Source organism: Aphelocoma coerulescens, chromosome 1A (genome assembly GCF_041296385.1).
Source record: "Aphelocoma coerulescens isolate FSJ_1873_10779 chromosome 1A, UR_Acoe_1.0, whole genome shotgun sequence".
Classification (NCBI taxonomy): Eukaryota; Metazoa; Chordata; class Aves; order Passeriformes; family Corvidae; genus Aphelocoma; species Aphelocoma coerulescens.
The window spans coordinates 75,365,598-75,379,015 of record NC_091014.1 but is presented as its reverse complement, the minus strand read 5'-3'; positions in this window follow the sequence as shown (position 1 = coordinate 75,379,015).

Genomic DNA, 13,418 nt, shown 5'->3' with positions numbered 1-13,418 from the left:
TGCCATAGCCTTTTGTGCTAACCTTTTCATTTAACTCCCAGCAACCCTGAACAAAATGGATAGGGTAATGCTGACGTGCTTGCAACACCCAGTGCCAACAGCATGGCATTATAAGAGACTGAATTACCGTTCACCTTTTGTTATTGTTGAGGCCTGGGCTATGTACGCTGAAATGTCACTTCTATGAGTTTTGGTAGATTTAAAAAAAACCCCTATTTAATGAATTTTTAATAATACTGTGGCATATTTAATGACAATATTGGTTTAGTTTTGTTAGAAATCGATCCATTTTTGTTACACATTTTAACACCAGTAGTGACAAGACTTGTGCTATCAGATATTTCATAACAGCTCTGCTTTAGTCTTGGAAATGTTTGTATTTGCTGTAGGCATATCAAGTAATCATATGCCCACAGGCATTAAGGCTTTGTTGTGCTTTAATCCCAAACCGTTTTCCCCAAGTGCAGGTTTTTCTGGGGCTAAATTTGCAGTGCAAGGACAGAAGCCTCTGGTGCTTGCTTTGAATGTGGGTTGGGATGTGGTAAGACTCAGCTTCTGCTAGAGATTTTTGACCATCCTTCCAGAAAACTCGGCATCCTGCACAGCTGAACTTTGCCTCTATGTAAAGAAAATGGATACTTGATAAAGAGACTGGAGGGTAGAGACCTGCTGCAGCAGCATGCTGAAGGACTTGTTCAAGTTTCAGCTGACAGGTAGTCCTTTTGAAATCTGAAGATTAAATGAGTGGAGTGAGTAGCAGACTCCCATTGACTTCAGTGAGTCAGGATTCAATCTAATTTCCTAATTAAATGGTCCTGCTTTTCAGCAAAAGCATTAGAAAGATAAATGTTCAGTAATTGCTTGAGTATTTTCAGTGAAATATATTTGCTTAGGATAACACATTTCATGACAATGCAATAACTACTTTTGTGGTTTCAAACTGTGCAAGAGATGAATATGAAGGTGAGGTAGTACGTTTGTGGACTTTTCTCTCAAGGTAATGATTTTGGACTCCCTTATTGGGGTGAATAATTTCCTTCATTTGCTCCCTTTCCTGTCTCAAAGATGGCAAAAGGTGTTTAAAATACTTCTGCAAAATCAGCTCTTAAACTAATATTTCAGTCTTTTACATTCAGACCTGAATATAATTATTTAGGAGATAAAAGTCTGGGGAAGAAAGATTTGACTCTTGTAAACCATTTCCCCATTATTCCTTTTGATCTAATTGGCCTATAGCAAAACTCTTCTATATTTTCCATTAAGAGGAAGAAAAAGGACTTTATTTTTCTGCTTCAGGGAGAAAAAAATATGATTCGGCAGCCACTATTCAAATAAATAGCTGTATTTACTACTTCTGCACTGGAGAATTATTTTATGTTTGCAAAATTAATCCTAAAGATCTGAGCAGGTTTTCTGAATGAGATGAATTGTGTGTTTTAAGTAGAAAAACAGAATAAAAACCTCAAACCCAAAAGTTGCCTGAACAAGTCCCACTGCCACAAAAGAAAGATCACGTTGTTACTGAGATGTGGGTCACAGCAGGATATACTTCATATGTTTAATTGAATCTTTTTATGAATGGCACACTTTCATGCATTTCTTATTAAAGGAAACGTAGTGTTTTCATTTATTAGGAGCTAGGAGCAAGGTTGTATTAAAGAGATTATAGGGTATGATTTATTCACCACCAGCTGCCAGTGCTTCCGACCTGTGAGATGATACCTTATGAGAGGGGTTTCTAAGGGCAGGAGAGCTGGTGCTCATCTTGTGTCCTGAGCGAGCAGCTTCTTCAAAGACTTGCTCTCCTTCTCCACAGACATCTCCACTCAAACGCCAGCTGGAGGGTGGAAAATGCCATTTGAACCCTCTCTCTGGTAAGACAGCATTTGAAGGGTGGTTTCTCCTTTTCCTCGTCCCTACAAAGCAAGGGAGTACAGCACAGAGACACCGAGTTACCCCCCCTCCCCCCCACTGGCTCAGGTGAGTGTTCCATACAGCATTACATTTCCAAGCAGAGATGTTGGCCATGAGTCAGCCTGACTTCTGCTTCCTATGTCAGCTCACACAGGGAGCCATCCTGGGTGTCTCCACCCTGCACTGCGTTGTCTTCCCATTTGGAGCTCAGTTTGGTTTTACAGCTCCCTTGGACCCAGAGAGAAGGCAAGGCTCCAGCAAGACTGGGAAAGATGCAAAAGCAATGCACTGGTGCTCTTCACTACTACAGCAGTCCTCAGGGCTGGGGTAGGATGATGATGTTGGGTCTCGTCTGTACTGACACGGGATTGTGTGGGCATGTTTTTAGTTGATTTAGATGTATTCCCTCTGGTGGTAGGGCAGCTTCCTAAAAGGAAGTAGCATCTGATTTGGACAGGTGTCTGTCATTGTAATTATAAGTTTTCAGGTGGTTAATGACAGCAAAAATGGTCAGAATCAAAATATTTAGGCTGCCTCCCACGTATGTTCTAAATCAGGCTGAGACTTTGCACAGAAACGTGAAATAAATAAGCACATCCTCCCTAGGGCCTCATGCACATACAGATAGGAAACATTTTTTATTGGGGGAAAGTAAACTGTGTTTGTTAAATCCAGAAACTGAATCCATACAAAATTAAAGAATAAAATGCATGTATCCTCCTCTGTCACATTAGCATGAGACCCCTATTTCTTTTCCAGTAACATCCAGAACTGGGCCACAGTTTCCATCCCTCACTCCTGATTTGAAGCAATAACAATAACCACAGAAGGGTTTTAGAAAGTTTAGGTGTTTGGTTTTAAGATCTCATCTCTGCTGCTTTCTTGTTTTATCTCTCTCCACAAGGTCCTCAGTTGGTGCAATTTCTTATCATGAAATAATCTGCTCTGTGTCTTGCAGGGGAAGAATAATCTTTGTTGTCTCTATTAGCCAAGTCTCCAGCAGGAAGAGGGAAGAATATTTTCAGAGGCCCTGGAACAGATTCATTGCTTGGTTTTCTTGCTTCCTTGAGAGTATTTCCTTCTCCCCAAACATCATTCAAGACAAGCACCTTTTCCTCTCCAAGCCCCTCTCGTTATCCAGGACTCCCTTTCAGTACTAGATTCATATTAGTCAGTGTTTATGCAACCTTCCAAGTGTTACAGGAGAAGGAAGAATCCTTTGCCAGCTATAAATCTGGGATGTGGACATACATGATGGTAATAGTCCATCACATGAGCTAATTAGTAGGCAATTAACTTAACGTGGAAGGAAAACATACTACAAAAAAATTTTTGTATTCCACTTGTCCTCACCATGCACTAACCCTGACCTAGGATACTTCCATATATTTTTTCCTTTTTGCTTTGACATTTTAGGAGGGTTTTATCCTAGGGTTGCTAAGTCTGCTTTAACGTTTTTCCATATCTTATTTCAAAATGTGACCTGACACAGGAGGATTCAGTTCATCAGTTAATGATTAATAAACAGGCTTCTTTCCAATCATAAATACATAAGTTCTCTAAATGATGTTTATTCTGATCTCTCTTACAGGAGAATTGTTTATGCAAGCTCCTCTAGCCTTGACATAGAATTCAGATTGCCTGCAATTACCTGCAAAGTTTGAATTAACACAATAGAAGCCTTTTTCACTTGACAAGTGAAGTTTTTTTTGAGTTCAGGGTTACTCCTCAGCCTCACCTAGAGAAGGCTGAATGATTTTGGTGTTTTGTGTCCTGCTTTCTCATCACATCTTCTCAAAAGCTCAAGCAGTACTGGCTCTCATCCTGTTAGAGAGGATTTGGGTAGGCTGAGATCAGGTCACTGATGAAAATCCACAACTGCCAAGCATGGCCAGGCAAATAGCCCGTGTCCTACATCCCATGCTCTGGCTTTGCACCTCTCAGCACGGTTGAAATATGGCTTGCAACAGGTAAGAAATATCACCAGTCATGGAGCTTCTACAGGAAAAGTTATCTCCTCTGTACTCGTCCATTGAAAATTTGTGACAGAGCAATGGGCTTGGGTTTCTTTTTTCCCGTTGGAGTTGAGCAGTGGAATTTTCTGTTTTGATAAAAATTCAGAGGTTTTGAAACTGCACCTGCATGCAGCCAAGACTGCCTGTCTGTTTTTGAAGAGCTCATCCTGCAGCCACCTCCCCTACCTTTGGGAATAAAGGGCAAAGGAGAAGGCATGTGGGGAGGCTCCTGCTTCAAGGATCACCAGGTCCATAGCCTTCTGCCAAGGCCTCTGGCAGGGCCTAGGCTGATCCACAGGGAAGCCTGGGGTCCCAGATCACTTTGGGAGGCAGCACTGGTGAAGACACACTGTGGAAAAGTTGAAGGTGGGTCTGTGGTTGGTTACAGGCTTTCAGCTCCCTGTCACATGGTGAGGAAGACTTTGGGGAGTAAGGGTAAGGAAGAAGCCAGATTTCAAGCTGATTTCTCTTTGAACTGATTAATTCCAGGGGAATATTTCAGTGGGAGTCATTTCCCAGTGGAAAAATGTAGAGGTGGAACATCATCCAGCCTGCTCTGGTTTCTGTTTTACTCAGGACTTGAGCACTCCAGTCCTAATTCTTCAGTTTCTTAAATTTCAACCAGGAGTTTACACCTGTCGGAAATGGGTTCAACAGGATTTTCTGTCTTGTGTTTTATGCCTTTCTTTGTAGTTTTCCCAATATAAATAATACTAGAACAGTGAAAGCAACAGAATAAATGCCTAGGAAAGATGGGATGCAATAGGAAACCAAGGTATGATTCATTTTTCAAAATCAAGAGCTATTCCATCCAGCCTATCTGGTTTCTAGGTTCTATTCACTTGATAAGGGAATAAAGTATATTGGAAGACTTTTAAAAATCCCTTCCAGAGAGGAAAAGCAAGGATTGTACCTGCTGACAGATGGTTTGGTTTGCAGATATTTACAGTGTGTACCATGTGCCAAGAGTTGTGATGAGTTTGTTCAAAAGCTTGAGATGTCAGGAGGGAATAGCAGGACAGCCTGAGCTCTGAACTCAGCTAATCAGTCTGATGTAGGAGAACAGTTATCCTTCTTCCTCTGTCCTCAGGTGCTCTGGAATTTAAGCAAGGTTTTCTGTCATCTTAGGGAGCTCATGCTCTGTTTCTCCACAGCGTGAAAATCGAGCAGAATGAGTAAATTTAGAATAATTAGAGATTTCTTAGCAGGAAGTTGTGGCTCTTGACATAGCTGTTAGTGGAGAATATGTGGCAGGACTGCTCCCATGGCTGGTTGCTGATGCACTTTCAGAGCTTAGGCAGTTGGCATACTCTTAAAACAAGTTTATTTGTGATAGGGAATTGACTGGGCATTCATTTCTCCCTCAGGTTCTCACACTCTCAGTGTCGCTGAAGTGATGTAATTAGCATTTTAAATAAGGCAGTCCTTCAACAAAATTATTTTGGTTAAGATGACCCTGTGGAAGGGGATCAGATTTTGCTTTATGCACTCATGGCAGCTTGCCTCACCTGAAAGGCTGAGGTCTGCAGTTGTTAAGGCTTCTGGTGGAGTTCAGAGAGCTCTTCAAACAGAAGTGGGTTATGCCAAGTCATCTTGAAAATAATAAAATTTGAATAAGCAGTGTCAAGGACTGCCCTGCTCAGGGAAAAGGTGCACTCTCCAGGTCATCTTAACATGGCAGAAATAATTCAATGCCACAATTGACACCCAGAAATGCAGCAGCAGTGATAAGGTACATCAAAATCTCTGATCCAGTAAACTGATGGGAGTGCCTGGAACCCTGCTCCATATAAAACAGAGCTCTGCAAGAACTACTTGCTTATTTCCTCAGTCACATTTGGTAGAACTTTTGTCTGCCTTTGTCCAGGCCTGCTGGAATACACAACAATGCCCCATCCCCATCTGTGTGCTCTGAGGATGAAGTCCATATGTTTGTAGCATTCATAGTAAGATAGTGCTGAGATAAAACTTTAACAAGAAAATCTAGCTCCAAGTTGACCTGGGAGAAGTTGATGTACACTTGCATTGTTTAACAGAGAAAAGGGTAGGTCTGAGTCAAAGGTGTGTGTTTGGGGTCTTGGCATGTATCCTAAAGGTCAGGCACTTTTAGGAGGGACATTTAGGAGGGACATTATGACATATACATATACCACCTTCTTCTTGATTCCAAAGCAAGCTAAGTAGCCAGTTGATGGTTTTAAGGTGTCTGAGTGTACCAGTTGGTCAGAAGATGAAGGGCTGTTGAAGGGAACATGAGACCTGTTTACGCCTAATTAGAACACTGCCAGCTGTGCCTGTATGGCTGAGGTCTAGTGAGACCCAAGAACATCTGGTCCCCATCAAGCCTGTGAGCACAGAGGCGTTTTGGTTGATGAGAGGAGTGCATCACTTGTGTGACTGAGAGGCAGATGGCAAGAAGTGCGATGGTAGAAAAGTTCCTCTGGGAGCCCCTGGTTAAGGGAAGTGTGTCAGGGCTGGTTTCTGAACACTGCAGGCCATGTTAGCTGCAGGAACTTTCTGCCCAATAAATTGTTTCCTGAGGAAAACTGTATCTGTACAAAATAGGCTTTTGAGGCATCTTGTTTTCATCCTGCCTTGATGAGATGGCTGGCATGGATATCCACAGAAACACATCATGGCTCTGATATTATTTTTTGCAAGGGATAATTGGGACTGAAACACTGGCCCTGGAACATGGAACCAGCTTTTCTCCAGCTTGTTCAAGAAAGTGGTTGTGATTAAAATAATGAATGAAGGAAAAGAACTTGGACTTCCATTGTTAAAATGTTCTGTATTTCACCAAACTCATTAATGCACTGAGCTTCAAATCCTGTTGCTGCTGGATTGCAAATAGCAGACCTTTCACTAGCTGTAGGCAGTCCTGGGTCCCTGGAGCTTTGATAAGCAGAGAGGAAAGACTAAAAGTTCAGCATCTGAGGAAAGAAGCCCAGATTCCTTTTCTGGTGAAAAATAGCAATGAAGTAGCATTGTTCCTGTGCTTGCACCAGATCGTGGAAGTCATGCAATATTCCCCTTGTGCAGCATCGTTTTGCCTGTCCGCCCTCTTGACCTGACTCTTGCAGCTCCCTGGCCCAAATCCCAGCTCTTCAGCAGGAGCAGAATGCTGCAGTCTGCCCTCGTATGTGTGTGTCAGGAAACGTGGATGTCAAGCTCGCTCTCTAACAATTGTGTTGACTCCCATCTGCTTTAGAATCCAGCTCAAAGCACCCTGCTCTATTTAAAACTCTATTTGACAATCTGGATATCAGCACAAAGATGCTGTTCAGCTTTCTCTTGAAAACAAAATACAAAGAGAGGAAAGAATTTTGTTGAAATATATTAGTGAATATTGCAAGCTGGAACTTTTTGGAGCCGCTGTGTTCTCTGTGCAGCTGACAAAAACAGTGTCTGGCTTATCTGTTGCAGAAAACCCCTGTGATCAAAATGTACTTCAGCTGCTGAAGTAATTTTCCTATTGTATTTTTCTGCTGCTCATTATTTACACCAGAAGAATGAATCCTAATTAATTTTTGTTATGTACTTACTGTGATTGCTCAGCTTTCTCAAGGGAAGACCGAGGTCAAGAATCAGAGTTGTGGAAGGATTTGCTTTTTTTGAGATGCTTTCCAAAGGTTTTTGTTGCACCTGGAATTTGTCAGCCATATCCTCTTGGGCTGTGCAGAGAGAGGATTAGTCTTAAGCAGTCCTGGAGGCTTTTCTTCCTGTTCCCTTTTCCCTTCAGACCCCTCCCAGGTCTGACCTGCGTTTCTGTGGCAGAGATGTTGGTTTGGAGATAAGCAATGACAAGATTGTGTAGTTAAAATGTGAGTATCTTCTGATCAGCTTTGCCCTGATCAGGTGAGATTAAAACTCTACAGCTCCACTAAGCTTAAAAATATTTACAGCTTTCTCCTTTTGGCCCAGAGACCATTTTATCCAAAACAGATGAGAACTTATCTTTGTCTTTAGATTTCATTATTCTTAAACTTTATGCTTATAGATGAGCTATCAGAATTTAATGAAATGAACCCCTTTTTAACAATGAAATCTATCCTGCACAGTAGTAAGAAATAAAACTTCCCATTACTCTTATTCAATAAGTAGATAAGCAGCAACTCTTCTAACACATTGGAATGAGTTTAAGGAAGTGGGGGTTTTGGTTATGATCTTTGGTTTTCCTTTATTTTCTTTTCCTTTCAATGACATTGGAGTATTTAAATCTCGGACTGCTTGGAAAACAGAAGTTTTACTTCTTATTTGGCATAGAATTCAAATAGGGGGTAACACTGTCAGAGTCTGGAGATGGATAAAACATTGCCCAGATTTTACAGAGAGCTTGAGCTTGGGATTCTGATTTCATTCATTCCAAGGAAAGAAGCCAGACAAGAAGTTATATGTATAGAAATATTTTGGATGTATTAAAATATTTGTATGGCTCTCATCACTAGTTTCTGACTGAATAGGTTTGGATCTGAATTTCAGCTGCACTCAAGAATCTGGATCAAGGCTTAAATTTAGGGCCATCTTTCATTCTAAATGGCTTCTGTGGTTTTATGACCCTACTTTTGTTGTTGTTGTTGTTGTTGTTGTTGTTGTTGTTGTTGTTGTTGTTGAAACACGATACATTTCAGACACTTTAGACAGCACAATGACTTAAATCGGCAAAGTATAGCAGAGTTTTTTGCAGATAATGAACTTGTGGATATCACAGGAAGCTGACACCTGTGATTGTCAAACTTGACCTCCAATCATTTTTGCTTTAAGTAAAATCTTTGTGAAAGCTTTGCCTAGTCAAAGATCTCTGAGGAAAGGCCAAAACATAAGTATATTTTTAGTGAATGCACCATTAAAAGTTAAAAATAGAAATTGATTTCTAATTAATAAAAAAAGGAAAAAATATATATGCCATCTTAAGCTTCAGGATAAATTGCCTGGGGTTATGGGAAAATCTGAAAAGGCAAAAAGTCCTGTGTTGCTTCCTGACATTTGAGCAAACAGGTTTTTGCAGCTGTGTGTAATTACAAGAAGTTAGAGGACTGTTTATTTAACAATGATATATTTATACATTCACTAGGAAATACAGCATTAGTCAGAGAGGCATTAAAATATCTGTTAAGCTATCCATTATAATATCTGCAAGCTGAAGCCCTTAAGAAATAGTATTCTTCCGTAGTATTCTTCCATAAAATCATTTTTCAGTTTCCTGTAAACAGAGCTAGAAAGGCATAATCCAAGGGGGAAGTTCATGGAAGTTCACACAGAAACAGGGATGTGCACCTTTAAAGTTTATTTCTCTCTCTGATGTAAATGTAACACCTGTTTGCATGTCAGGACTTCAGGATTTTGGAGTGGTTTTGGTATGTTTGTCTTTGTGTCACTTTTGTTAGGTTGGGACATCATAGTGTCTCCATTCCTCATGGGGAAAACTGAGCTCTGGCCTGATAAATTCAAACTGCAGAGGGGAGATTTAGATGCCCAAAGCCAAGACTAACCTCTTACCTGCACTTCTAGCCCTACAGACACATTTGCAAGTGAAGATTTTTTGTTCACATGAAGTAATGCATATCCTGAGGGCCTTCTGCTATGTTATTGCAGAGCAATCTGTGGTCGTGCGTTCCCTCTGTGGCCTGGCTCCTACCAGGATTCAGTCAGGGTTTATCTGTTGGAATCAGCTCCATGTGGAGTGCAGTGACAGCCTCAGCATTCACGAGAAAAACGTGTGGAGAAGGCGTGGATGGTGACACTACTCCAGTTTACACAACAGTCTCGTGGTTAAGAGCCTTTGATGGTGATGTGATGCAGTCTCTTCCCCATGGGATTATAATCCATGTGTTGTAGATGTTCTTTTCTTGAAAAAACTGCCCCAACTTATAGTTGATGTATTGAAAATTTCTATTCCTCCTTTAAAAGTGTTCTGTTAAGTTAAAGAGCCCGGGAACTGCAGCCAGTGTTTCAAACTCACAGGCTAGCATCTTATGCATTCATATTGAAACCAGAAGATGGAAATTAGTTTTAATATTTTTCTTGGGTAATCTATCTTCTTTCTTCATGTTCTTGATTTAATTTAGTGGTGCTGAAAAGTTCAGAAATTATTTCCTGGACTAGATTAATTATTTAAGACAATGGGAGTTGTTTAGTTGACTTCACTGTGAATTAGAACAAGGCATTTATTTAAAGGCAAGATACAGCACGAACAAGCAGTAAAGTCAACTCTCCATTCTCTTGTTCCTCCTGCAGAGACACACAGCCACTCTCACTTGTAGTTTCAGCTTTGACCTCTAATCATGAAAACAGATTTTTCTCCTGACCTTTTCATCTTAGGGTGATTTGAGAAGAGGTTACTGGTGATGGTATGCACACCTTCCTACTGAAAACTGGATTAATATCATGAATTATCCTCTACAAGAAATCACAGGAAACTAGAATCATTTAGGTTGGAAAAGACCCCTAATATCATCAAGGGGTCCACCCAGCACTGCCAAATCCATCACTCTAAAAATCCCTAAATGGCTTCATTTTGGGCATGCCTGCCCTGTAGATTTTAGAGGTGGGGAGTAAAGCAGAGGCTGTGATCGAAAATGAAGAACCAGTGGAATGAATTTGTTATACTACAGCATTTTATTCTCAGTCCTGCTGTGCATCTTGCCCCTTCATCACTAACAGCCTATGGTCTGGGTGAAGAAGGGTGGCAGTGCTCTGCCTGACACACTCCATTGGGCCACAGCTATTCAGACCTTATTTCTTTTGATGCCATCATTTGTGGTTAGAAAACCAGCACTGAACAATGTCCACAAAACCCACGCCCCTGACTATTTCTTTTGCTCTTGTTCTTTTAAGATTTTCTAAGGAGGGATAGAACTAATTGGAGTCAATTTTATGGAATATCTTTAAGAATATGCCTTAAGACTTTTGCCTCTTTCTGCTGCTGCAAGTGCTACTGGAAGGGGACACATATTGCTCCACTAGAACAGCCAACTCCCCAGTGACTTCAAGTTTCATCTTACTCACTTTGGTGGCAGTGTCTTGTGCAAGCATGGCTGAATTCAGACAAGGTGGATATTTGCATGGCATGTTCTGCCTTAAAATTATTGTCTGCTTATTCTCTTTAATTGCAAATATTAGGCTGCATTACCCTACAACTACCCTTACCCTGCAAATCAACCCGAATCTGATTTTGAACTCTCCGGTAGTTTTAATAATACGTTAATTTTCACAGTGTTAAGAATCTTTTGATCTCACTCTGCCTTAGGATATGGTTTTCATCATTCAGCTAGACCTTCTCCCACTGAAGTTAAGAAAAAGGCTTCCATTAAATTCAAGAGGAGACAGAATTCAGCCAACTTTAATCCTTTTCAAAGCAGCACCTGGTTCGTAGACGGGTGTGCTGCCTGGACCCTCAGATGGGAAATTGCAATTGAGATTTTTGTTTGATAATAAACCTCTTTGTCTACAGTAACCCAGATGACAGTCTTGATCTCAATCTTAATGGTAAGGGGAGTTCAGGTCCTGACTTGTCTGATGTCTAAATCTTCTGCAAAATGGACTTACTTGTCACTTTGAAAAGCAAGAATGCTGTCTTGTAACTCTTTCTTCTCTTTACTGCTCCCATCTTTGCATTCAGTGCAGACAAAAACTCCTGTATAATGACTCCAAACTTCTCATAGTAGTCCTAAATTGACTCTTTATTATTTCTCTGTGTTTTCCTGGCTGTATACAAGGATGGGAATGTGGAATATGTGACTGACTGCTGTGAGGTTACCCTGCTGATAGCAATATTACTCTAAAGATATATTTCTACAATTTTCTGAATCTGCACCCCAAATTCACTAGGAGGACATAATAAATTCTGACTCTTCCTGTAGATTCCAATAATCCTCAATATTATGGGCAATCTTAGCTTTTCAACCATCTTTGGTACCCAGTGGTCCCGTACCTTTTACAAATAGTTAACATTATTACTGCTTGATCTTGCTGCTGCTTTCTGGCTATTTTAATCCTGAAATTACTCATGTGTGCTCCACAACTGCCCTGTAAAGACAGGGGATGAGTTTTGCAATTGGCATGTTGTGATGAGGCCGTTTGGGACCCTAATGAATATATTAAACAGGCTGGGGGAGACCAGAACTGTTTTGGATTTATCTGAAGACATCTTTGGAGCCATTCAGTGAAACAAAACAAAATAAGGAAAAAGAAAAAAATTGTTTTCAGCACTTCAGTTGCGACATTGTTTGCTTCAAAACGAAATGCTTCAGTTTTAGGTGACTTAAACTTCAGGCCCAGTTCCAAAGAAAAACATCTTGATTTAAGAAAGAATATTTTAGCAAAACCTTTTAATTATTTTGACTCACTGTTCCTTCTTTGTGCCTTTCCCTTTTGTGTGCCTGCAGCTGCCAAAGTTTTGACGCTAGAGCTATAGGCTGACCTTTCCTGTTTGCCACTGCATTTTTTGCATAGTTCCAGTTGCACTGTCCTCACATCACACCAGAGGGGAAGACAACACTGAAAGCAGAGCATGGACAGTCAGAGTTTCCTTCAGTGCCTTCACAGACCTTGAGTCCCATCTGAAGACACCTCCAAATGGAATAAAGATAAAGGCTAACAGAAATTACATTCAAGAAAAATGTCCTGGAAGAGATTTAGAAATTCCTGGATTAAGAATGTAGCCCTACTGTAACTACTGGAGATGAAGGGGTTAAAACTCTTCCGTGCTTATTTTTTGGTTTCTGATTCTGCCTCTGGAGCAATTGTGCTGGTCACTGAATGCAGTAGGAACATTTAACTGGATAGAATACTGGTTCCAGCTGGTACAGCCACTTCTGAAATCACCCCTCTGCAGCAAGATGGTTATAATTAACTGTCCTTTCTGGTGTTTGTGAAGATACTCAAATGAAACCCCCACCACTACACAAGAACAAAGGGCTATCAGTGGGTAATGCTGATGAATGCAGTTACTGGTTCAACAGAGCACTTGTGGGAATTTGCCCAGGATTAATCTTGATTTCCCAGCACATTTGCAGGTGAAACATATTCTGAAGTGAAATAAGAGGTTAATCATGAGAAGGCAGCTGACTGCTCTAAGCAACAGCCTTTTTCATCAATGCCTCTGATGCAAATAAAAACCCCAAACAGCCCTAAAACTAAATATAGCATAAAAGTCCTCAAAAGCCAGTCAATAAACAGTAATTATCTCTCACAGCTGGAAGCATGTTTTGCTTTGAGTGCAACCAACAAACTGTGCTTGACTGTGTGATGATTATTTCAATCAGGTTATAAAGGAGAATGCTATTTTGGAGCCGCTCACTTGGAAGGTGTTCGTGTAAATGTGTTCTATTTCTGAACCTTTCTCTTCCTCTCCAAACTGCTACAGACCTGGACAAGTGGCAAAGCCTGGCTGATTTGAACCCAAAGTTGATTTGTGATTCAGATGTTGCTGGTGGGCAGAACATCACCAGATCTCTTCCCTGTGCTCCCTCTTGCTACTCCTATGCA